This window comes from Phyllopteryx taeniolatus, chromosome 16, assembly GCF_024500385.1.
Source record: "Phyllopteryx taeniolatus isolate TA_2022b chromosome 16, UOR_Ptae_1.2, whole genome shotgun sequence".
NCBI lineage: Eukaryota > Metazoa > Chordata > Actinopteri > Syngnathiformes > Syngnathidae > Phyllopteryx > Phyllopteryx taeniolatus.
The window spans coordinates 21,944,577-21,955,531 of NC_084517.1; positions in this window are offsets into that span (position 1 = coordinate 21,944,577).

Consider the following 10,955-nt stretch of genomic DNA (forward strand, 5'->3'; position numbering starts at 1 on the left):
AAAACATATTGCAAGTGATCGTCTTTCATTTCACACTGCGCACTTTAGAACGTTTGCGTTGAGGCCGTGGCTGGGGATTATTGGCGAGAGACGCGGGACCAAAAGAAAATCAATCGATTGGCAGTCGTCGTTCGGCGAGCGCCTCCACCTGCGCTCCGTCAAGGTCCGCAAAGCAAAGGGTCGTTGCGTTTTGTTTAGCGCCCGGGGAGCACTTGCGCGACATGCTAAAGTTAACGTTGCCTAACGAGTCGGCGGTTGATCATTACAAATTACGATCACACACACACACACAGAAAAAAAAAAAAAAAAAAGGTTCACTAAGCCCGAGCTCCGGGGCGCCCCGATGACATTTGTAACAACACATGCAGCCGTTTTGGCTGTTTGGGGCCATGTTAATGTGACATTTGCACGAGGGGGCCATCTCCCGCTTCCCGAAGCCCGCCGGGAACGAAGTCGGCAAGCTGGGAAACCGACAAACAAGCGATGAGCAGATAGGCGGGCGAATAATGGCGGACGGTTTGGCGGGTGTCACCTGCAGGTGTCCTTTATGCAGGAACAGGTGCGCAAGGAAATCCTGAAAAATAATGAGGGCAAAACGGCAAACTGTATTATATTTTCTTCAGCCACACACTTAAAAACACGTGAAAGAGTTTAAATGCAAAAGCAGATATAGTGAAAAAAGAAAAATACATATAATATATATTTATGGTTCCAGGTTAAAGCTGATCATTTTTATATTTTCGTATGACAATTGAGAGGCTAATTTGGAAAAGAAAAAAACAAAACCTTTCCACTGCAATGGTGAGTGTTTTGCTTTGTGAATACAAATGAATGACAGGCGCGTGCGCTCCAATTAGGGGTGGCAAGAGTAGCCGCAAATTGTTCTCAAGTAAGAGTACGGCTAGTTCACAATAATATGACTCAAACGTAAACATTAAACCAAGTACGAAGTGAAAAAACAATTCAAGCACGTAACTGATGGGAAACTTTTTCAATCAAAGCCTGAACGTCAACTAGACAAAAATAAAAAATGGGAATGTGCAAATTCAGATCTTTAACTTTAACTTAAACAACAATAAATGTAATCTTTATAAAATGACGTAAATTAAGTCAAATTCTGCTACCAGAAAATCTCTTAATTTAATTGTCTTTTCAGGAAACAGCACAGTAGGCTCACCAGGCAGATATTACTTAGTTGATCTTTTCTTTTTTCTTTTTTTTTAACCAAGTCTTAGGAAAATTAAGTCCCTTTGAAAACGTTGCTTCTGTGCGAGGCCGCGTAGACTTTGCGTGCGGTCATGTGACTGCCCGCCTCCGTTTGATTGGTCAAATGGAGTACAACCCTCACGAGTAGTTCCGCTGGATTGGTGAAGCAGAGTCACGTGACAGCGCCCAAGTCTCTCTGACAAACCAAAACATTCAGAACGCGCAAACAATAATGGGCTCATAAAAATAAAAGTAGCGAGCGGAATGTAGCTCTGTGTAATAGAGTACTGTTGCTTCTCAACAAAAGTACTCAAATAAGAGGAAAAAGTACAATTCATCCCAAAAATGTAAATCTTGCGCTTTACTACACACCTCTGACGAGAACTACAGTCACTTGAACTAACCCTTAACCATAACTTCCCCTTAATCGTAACCCTTTAAAGGGAGGCAAAAGTCTCATTGATTGCAGGAGAATCGGCCATCTCAAGATGGCGTCGCCCGACTTGATTGCGGCCAACATCGGCGAAAGGCTTTCTTGCAGAATTTGCGGACATCCTTTTTGGCGAGTTTCATTTTGGTTTCGCAGGGTGAGGAATTGCACCACGGAACGATGTGGTGGCAGGCAGCCTGCTCGCCGGCGCGGCGCTCTTTGTTTCGATTTGATTTTTGTCTCGATGGCGCTTGTCGGCTTTTGCGCTTGAACTCTTCACATCGTCGATCACGGGCGGGGATAGAATTTCCTGCTGTCTCCTCCCGCTACACCGTTTTTGTGGGCGTTAGAAGCTTTAACAAGTGCCATAGGAATGTATCAAATCAAATATGTATTTATATGAAATGACAACTATATGACAGCTAGAATGACGTACAGCACAGTAATGTAAAAACGTGTTTGTGAATGTACAACTGATGCTTTTCGGGTTGTGATTTTCTATTCAATGACGTTTTTGAGAAGTCTTTTACCTCCTTCCATGGCTGTGTTGAGTTAAAAAAAAAAAAAAAAAATACATAAATAAATAACATGTTTTTAGATTGTACAGGAGTGACTATAGGCTTGCATAATTAACTGTTTCCTGCTAATGAATGTATTATCGACTTACAGGTTATGTATTATCGTGACGTGGGAAAGTATGCAGAAAAGCCAATATTTTTATTGAAGAAATAAAAAAGAGTGTCTCTGAGGACTGTGATGAATTGTGTTGTTTACCGCGTCTAATATCGACTCCTTTGCTTAAAGCAAACTAAAGTAACCTTAAGAAAATATGCTCCCTTCTGTACAGTACACTGGTTGCACCAATACAGTCTGAGACAAGCGTCCTGGGGCTTTTATACTTTGACTAAAGATTCTTCCAAGTGTAACTTCAGGGCGTGAAAGCTAGCAAAACTGACATTTTACAATTCTGAGTCAAACTAAAACTCCTCTTCGGAAATTTTCACAGAGATGACATCTTTTATGTCAAAAGCTCGATCCCCTCTGAGCCGCCAGAAGCGGCTGGCCAGCTGACCCGAGACACTCGGCAGGTGCGTATGGAACAGCTCGGCGAGGTAAGGCACGTGTGATCAACAAACAAATCAAAGAATATAGGTTTTGTGCTCCCTCTTACGTGCTCCAGTTAAGAGGCGAGCAGCAGCACTTTGAGCCAACCAAAGTGCATTACAGTAACCCGGCCGAGGTGTGATAAGACATGGATTGCTGTTTCGAAGTGCTGTCGTGCGAGATCCCATCCAATCTAATTTCCAATCAGTGTCCAATTTAAAAGCCAAGCTTGGGACTGTTGGCTTCACGTACTGTGCCAAGAGGCCGCTGTGACCAAACACCATCAGCTCTCTCTTCTTGTCATTCAAATTTAAAAAGTTCAAGGCCATTCCAGGTTTTAATGTCTTTAATACAAAATAAAAGTGGCTTTAGGAGAATGCATCGTCCTTTGTTCATGAGACAAAGAGTATGAGCTGACTGTCATCAGCATAGCAATGAAAGGAAATCTCATGCTTTCTCAAGATGAATCCTAGGGGCAACATAATAGAAAGAAAAGAGAAAAAAGCAGGGGTCCTGAAATTGAACCTTGTGGAACCCCATAGAATAGCTGAGCCAAGCCTTACACATCCAATTCTATCCGCCAGACAGGGTCTAACCAATCCAAAATGGTTAATTCATGTTACACGGGGAAAGTCCAAGCCTCCTTACATACATTGTGTACATTACGCTAATGCAACCGGGTATTTCATAACAGCAACACACTTCAGCTTGTGGAGGCGCACTGGTTGAAGATTAAAATGTGCAATCTGATCCATCGTCAGTAATGCGTTTGACTTTTGAAACAACCTCCTCCGCCACCGGCAGCCCGATCGCTCGTCTCGCTCATATTCTCACTCTGCTAATTATCAATACACACAGCTGACGACGAGCTAATTAACACTCCTCTCACCAAAGAAATCGTCTCCCCGCAGAAGTGATAAGGTCACCAGCTGCTGAATCAGAGTGCGCGTGCATGCGCGCGTGCGCGCCTCACAGATCCCAGACGACTGGCCTAGTTCTGTCAGTCCACTCAGACTTTCAACTCCTCTCGTAAGACGGAGGAGGAAGTGAGAAATGTTCGCGAAGGTTCCGTCACGCGCGAGAGGTGTGAAAATGCGCCAGGCTGATGAGGTACGTAAAGGGATTTCAAGAGATGCGAGGATGGTGGAGAGCCGGAGGTGCGAGTGCGTGCGTGCGTGCGTGCGTGCTTTCGTCCGCCGGGGTCGTGGTGCTGATGCGGTAATAAAGACAGATGAGCTCGTCTGCCGCAGCTGTGATTAGGGCTGCAATTGTGTGCGTGTGCGCGTGCGCAGAGTAAAGTAGAATGTCTTTCATCCTTTGGCCTTTTTGGGTTTCTGCGCTCACTAATAAACTGTCTATCCAAAAAAAAAAAAAAAAAAAAAAAACCCTTCCCCACCCAACCCATTTGTAATGTGAAATCATACTGGCCCAAATTGAGGAGGAGGTGGGACCATTTGGACTATTCGCATGCGGTACCTTGACTTCAGAGTGTTTCAAGATAGAAGCCGATTATTTTGTATTTGTTTTTTGTCTCGAGCTGCGACCAAACGAGTGAGTGAGTTAAGTGCGCTAGTGATGGTGGCAGCCAAGTTCACAACAAGCGGCGGTTTGCCAAGGTCGTCAACAATTATTCCAAAAACAGGCCAAGTGTTGTTTGTGGACACTCCTAATTGAAGTTTACTTTAAAAACAAACATAAAGCGAAGAGAATTACACGTTATGCATTTAACCAAAGGACCAACTTTCTCTTACTAAAGTCCGCTAGTTTAATGCTAACAAACAATGAAAATGCCATAGACGGGCTAACTGAATTAGCATCGGTGTCACAGAAATTCATTCGAAACCTTTCAACATTTGAAAACAAATGGCAGCTACACCTACAGCAGTTCTCACAGGCATATATTCTTTATCCTCAGCAAAAAAACAAAAATAGTAACAAAAGTATGTCTGTATGTCTTGTAAAGCCATCTGGTGGTCAAGGTGCACACACCAGAATGAGCGGCACAATGCCCATTGAATTATCATGATGCACTAACTGTTATGTTTGCAAAGCCTTAAGTCTGTACATTGTATTTAACTATGTTATTTAACTATATTATTACGGCAAAAGTACAATAGTGGGAAAAAAAATTTTGTTTTTTTGGTGGTGGTTTTAGGGTGCTGGAACAGATTATTGACATTTTTGGGAAAGATGATTTGGGGTATGAATGTTTTGAATTATAAGTGTGGTCAATTTAATGAATTAAGCTTGTAAGTCAAGGCACCACTGGGCTTTTTTTGTTGTTGTTGTTATTTAATTTTCAAAAAAAAAAAACAGTAACCCAGTTCAATATTAAATGACATAATCAATAACAAGGAAGGGGCGCTACGGTAGACGAGTGAAGGGCGGAAACTGTATGCTAACATCTGGTTTTTTGTTTGGCAAACACGTTTAAGGCAAACAGCAGCTCATGCAGTCAGTCACGTCGTCACTTCATGTTTTGTTCCCCCCCTTTAGCGACCGTTGCCGTCGTACTTGCCGCTCACGTAGGCGGCGTTCTGTTGTGTGGTGTGAAGCTTCAAAACTTGCCAAGTTTGTCAAATACCCGTAAAGGTTCACTTTCAACACGGGCCTCAATTCAAAGCTGGACGGCGGCGTATCCCAAGCACCCAAATCGAGCGTCAGATGAGAGAGCTGCTAAAAAAAATAAGACGAGAGAGCTGACAGGCGACGCGAATGCTGATTTCATGCTTCTCTCATGCATATCCTTTATCAAATTGTACTGTCACAACTACAAAATGGAATTTCGACTTGTTGGACAATTCATTAGGTACACGCAGCGATGGTAAGATGACGTTGGAAATGTGGTTGGTTCCAATTCCAAGTTGACCTGTTGCAAATGGAATAGCACTGAAACTATTCCAATGACTTTCTCAAACTAGTTATACATTTGATTACATTGAAATTGCGTCGCTTGGCCTATTTTAGGGAGCTCAAGCAACACACACACACACTTATTTGGTATTATGTATTAATGCTGAAGTTTTGTTGTCTAAGACCGACGTTCAGACCAACCCCCCCCCCCCCCCCCCCCTAAAATAAATGTGTGTTTCCAAAACAATCTTCGAGGTCATATTTGGAAAAACAGCCCAATGGCACAGAATCAGAGAGAGCCAATCACAAGCGTTGGCTTCAGAAGGCGGAAGTTGATATCGAAAAAAATGTAGCTAAAATTGTAATCATGGATACATTCAAAAACAACTGTAATTGAATTACACATTTTCTCCCAATAAAATGTGCAGTTTTACTCTGTTACTGTGTTTACTGTGTTACGTGCAGTGCCACATATTTATCACACCGGTGAGCGTTCGTTCTACGCTCAGTTTTGAGCGACACTCTCAGAGAGATCTTCATTTCTCAATATGCTAATGAAGGTGGCGTAGCATCAGAATGAGCGCTGAGAGCACGTAAGGTCTTTGGGTGGTCATTTTGTTCTGCCGAGCACAGCGCATGTATGAAGCACAGGCCTGAACACAGTATTCTCATTCAATTGAATAAATACGTGTATGATACAGCATTTTTTCCCCCCAACAAATATACACGTGATGAAACTAATTCCCGTCGCTGCTCCATTCTTGTCTTGTCAAAGACGTCAATGATCAGTTGCCATTTTGCGCCGCTTGAAGCGAGCAAACGTCGGCCCGGTGGAAAAGACGTGACGAAGCCTCGCCAATCCGGCCTTCATATCCGCCTGTCTAATTTATAAGCCGCCGCGTCCGCTTTTGATGTGGCTAGCCGCGCCGCCGTGATGTCGTGGGGAGCGGCTTCAAACGAGCCGCTTGCTAACAAGCGCCCGTAACAAAAGGTCACCTGTGAAGCTGGCGTTTGTGTGATGAGCGAGTGTTGAAAAAGCAGACAACGTACATGAAAACAGCAAAATGTACGCTTGCTGACAGGGTGGACCTTTCTGGCAATTGAATAAGCTCGTGCCGGACCGTCGCTTAGTAACATGATTCGCTTAACAAGCCGACTGTGTACTGTATAACAAAAATATTACGGCTGCAACTCACGGTTATTTTAATAATCCATTGATCGGTCGATTATTTTGGGGATTCATCGACCACTCGGACAAAATAAACGTTTTCATTTCCATCCCTTTATTTAAAACAAAAAAAACGGCATTAGTTCAAATAGGCAATGCAGAAAATACACGGACATAAATGGATTTTGATTCATTTACTGGTTTGGTCCGTAACACTTCCAAAAATGGGCAAACATATTGATCATTGTTTTCCAAAGTAAAAAGCGGATGTTTGCAAATGTCTTTTTTTTTAAATATATATATACATATAATTCAGTTCCGCGTTCATGGGACGACAGAAATCGGCAAATGTTGAGAGGCTGAAATTTTATGGATAGAATTCTTTGTATGTTGTAAAGCATAAACAGAATTAGATCCATAAAATACACACATAATATAATGAAAAGTATGAAACCCAAGTGTAAATATGTATTCTGTTTCAATTTCCAATGATGAAAGACAAAATGTGACTGAAATGGAAACTAAATAAATTGGATTTGAGTATGATTTAAGCGCTGAATACACACATTGTATTTGTCAGAGCCGTGTGTGGCGCATGCCAAAATCACGCACATCCAATCACCCCCCCCCCCAAAAAAAAATTCATAATAATAATAATGATAATAATAAAATGAAGGAAACACATGAAGAGACTCTTCATTGTTCTGGTATGTGTGCAAATGTGTGTCTGCTTATAATAAGACTTGAGAGTTTCATTATTGTTCTATATATATATATATATATATATATATTTTGTTTTTAATATATATTCATGTCTGATTCCGATAGGGACACCAAAGACACTTTATGGTGACATTATCCCATTTGCGGATTTTGCCTATTTGTGTCAGAGCTTGACGGCGAATAGCAAAGGTTCGCCGTATTAGCAATGAAGTGTCTATTATCAAGTCATATAATATCATTCAAGAAAGGACAACGGATAGCGCAAGAAGCACAAAGTCCACTTTCCCCCCTGGAAGACTTACGATGAAGACCCTCTTACCCCGGATGCCCTCCTTATCCTCCAGCCCGAAAGGTCAGACCTCATTGATGACAAAGTGATTACGTACTATCGTGTCCTTTGCTGCCTCTTCTCCTTCTTGCTCAATTGGACCGAGCGTGTAAATCTGCATCAGTCTTAATCTTAAAAAAAAAAAAAGAATAACAAATGACACTGGCTGCAACAATAATCCATCAAAACTCAGCTCCATTTTTCCTTTTTTTTTTTAATACTATAAACTCAGTGACCTGCAGAAATTCCATTCTCCTTCATTATTCAAGAGCTCCTCATAGATTTTACATCTAAAATGAAAAAAAAAAACTTTTCTGCATTGAAGGCTGCTTGCTGGGTGTTGAAACGTTCTAAGCGAACAATATGGGAAACACTTATCACGCATACCGCATAATGGAGCCCTCTCGTTTAGCCTTGTTGGCAGATTTGCTCGTTATAGCAGACGTAATTCTTACTTTTGTCAGAATTTTAGTCTGCTTCATTTGTGAATACCTTTAAAGGGCAAAACTAATTCTATTCGGTCACCTGTGAATTCTGCGACAGGAAAGGAAAATGTCATAAAACATTAAAAAAATGAAAAAAAAGTCAGTAATTCATTATCGACCATGAAACACGGCTGAAGCTTGTTATGTTCTGGGGTTGTTTCGGTAACTCCTTCGCAAGGTGTCTTGAATCTGTGCAGGGTACAATGAAATCTCAATGTTTCATGTTTCACAGTAAATATTTGGTTCTGTCAATGTTTTTGAGATGGTAACTGGCTGATGGTGTTACTGAATTAATGTGCTGTTAAAGTTTAGGGCTGAGTGCATTGTTACCCCTAGATTTCTGACCTGGTTTTTAGGTTTTAGAGTAAGCGATTCAAGTTGACTGTTGACATTTTCTCTTGGTTTTTATGTGCTGAAGACAATGACTTTGGTCTTGTTACGTTGTTTGAGTTGAAGACAGTTGTTTTGCGTCCTCGCAGTGATCTGCTCGAAGCTGTGACAGAGAGAGTCCAAAGGCTCGTATTCACCGACTCCGGGCACCATGTAAAGACTGAACAAAAAGGGTCCCGAGATAGACCCCTGCGGGATCCCACAAGTCACCGCCATTTAGTCAGACCAACAGTTTCCAATTCGAACGATGTAATTCCTGTCCTCAAGATAGGATTTGAACCATTTTAGCACGAGACGAGAACTACCTAGTCCTCTCGCCTCTGTAACAGGATCACATGGTTGACTGTGTCAAACGCAGCACTCACATCAAGAACGACTCAGACTGAGAAGTTACCTGCTGCAGTGTCCTAGACGGATGTCATTTGTCGGGAATTTATTCAGTAGAAGAAAGTCAGAGAGCTATTGGTAAACCACTTTCCCAAGGACTTTACCTAAAAACCTGAGATTCGATATGGGCCAATAGTTGTTCAGCACTGTGGCATCAAGACTACACTTTTATTGGAGTGGCCCTAATGATAGAATCTTTCAAGGTCCTGAGAAATGATCCAGGTTGTAGTGAAATACAAACTAAATGAGTAAAGTGAGGTAATAAACTGATCAGCACAGATTTTAGAACTCGATTGAGCACGTGGATGAACTCCGTCTGGGGATGGTCTCCAAAAGCTAAGCCCAGAATGACGAGTACTGTTTATGTGAGCTTTGACTCTCCTCCAATGGCGGCGGCCTTTAACACACTCCGGGGAGCTCTCTTTGAGCTAGTAGCACAGGAAGTGAAATCCCTGCCCCCTCCCCGTCATTGAACAAAATGACCACCACTGACAATGAAAAGCGTCCCGCTGCGGGTGGAACCTTCCTGTGCAACTCCAAACAAAGGCGAGAGGGGGGCGGGCACGAGTGAGCGATGCAAGCTAGACCGCTTTGATGGTCGGGTCTTGTTAGTATAGACGTTCACAAGTCAAAAAGGAGTCAAAAATAATAAACGTGAAGCAACTTCCTTTTATGTTCTCATAAATTCGGTGAGGTCAATAATGCAACACATGATAGGATCTCGAAATCCACGCGAGAGGTGGACGCGCGTGGGTGGACATTCAAGCGCGGGAGATTTGCGGCTATTTCACGCACTCCATCCCTCCCCCGACCCCCCGACATGACCCCCCCCCCCCCCACTTCCTGTCTCACTGATTGGATTCTTACAATCAGCTCATGCAAATTGGAATAGCCTGACAAGCCATCAATCACATCTAGGGGGCGCAATTTGTTGAGCGGCTCGGCGCGTGCCACTTGACACATTGTTCCGTCAATACGCTCGCAGACAATCTCATACATCTTGCAGTTGTGTGTGTGTGTGTGTGTGTGTGTGTGTGCATGTGTGAGTGTGTGTGGGACACACATTAGGAACATTCCATTTTCATCAACTAGTGCTCCACTAACGGACGTGACAGATTGCGTTGCCATGGAACAACTCTGTTACTTTCATCGAAGCTGACATGGATTTGCTCATAATCATAATCATCATCATCGTCATCATCATCATCATCATCATCGTATCACTATTTGCTTGTGAAATGACTTTCAAAAGTTGAATCATTCTTATCTGTCAAGACTATTACCTAAATCTAAATCTAGAATCTAAAATATTCTAATTATGATTATTACTATGTTTTTTTTTAATATAAAAAGATAAAAATATGGAGAACTTCTCCAATCCAATTGAAACAAATCACCGCTCAGTATTAAATATAAAATCACAACGTACTAAACTAAGTTTGTTTAGGCAGAATTCAGAGGGATCAATTATTGGAAAACAAATATATATATTTTTTTAACTATATACTTGCCACAATTCGGTTTCCTAGGCAACTTGGGTAAGCATGAAGCAGAAAAAGGACATGGAGATGTGGCAGAAAACAGAAGTCAAACAGAAAACCAAGAAGTACACAAATAAAATATCTTACAAGAATACTTCACTACACTACATGTAATATTACGCGCCGGAGCCGATCCCAGCTATCTTCGGGCGAGAGGCGGGGTACGCCCCGAACCGGTCGCCAGCAACTCGCAGGGCGACAAATAAAATATGATATATGAATATGTCACGAAACCGTATTTAATAACTAATCAGAAAGCCCTAGAAAATTGTATGTTTGCTTGTTGCTAGGCAGAATGCAGAGGGTGCAAATATTAGTGACTTAGTCTAATAAAAATGCG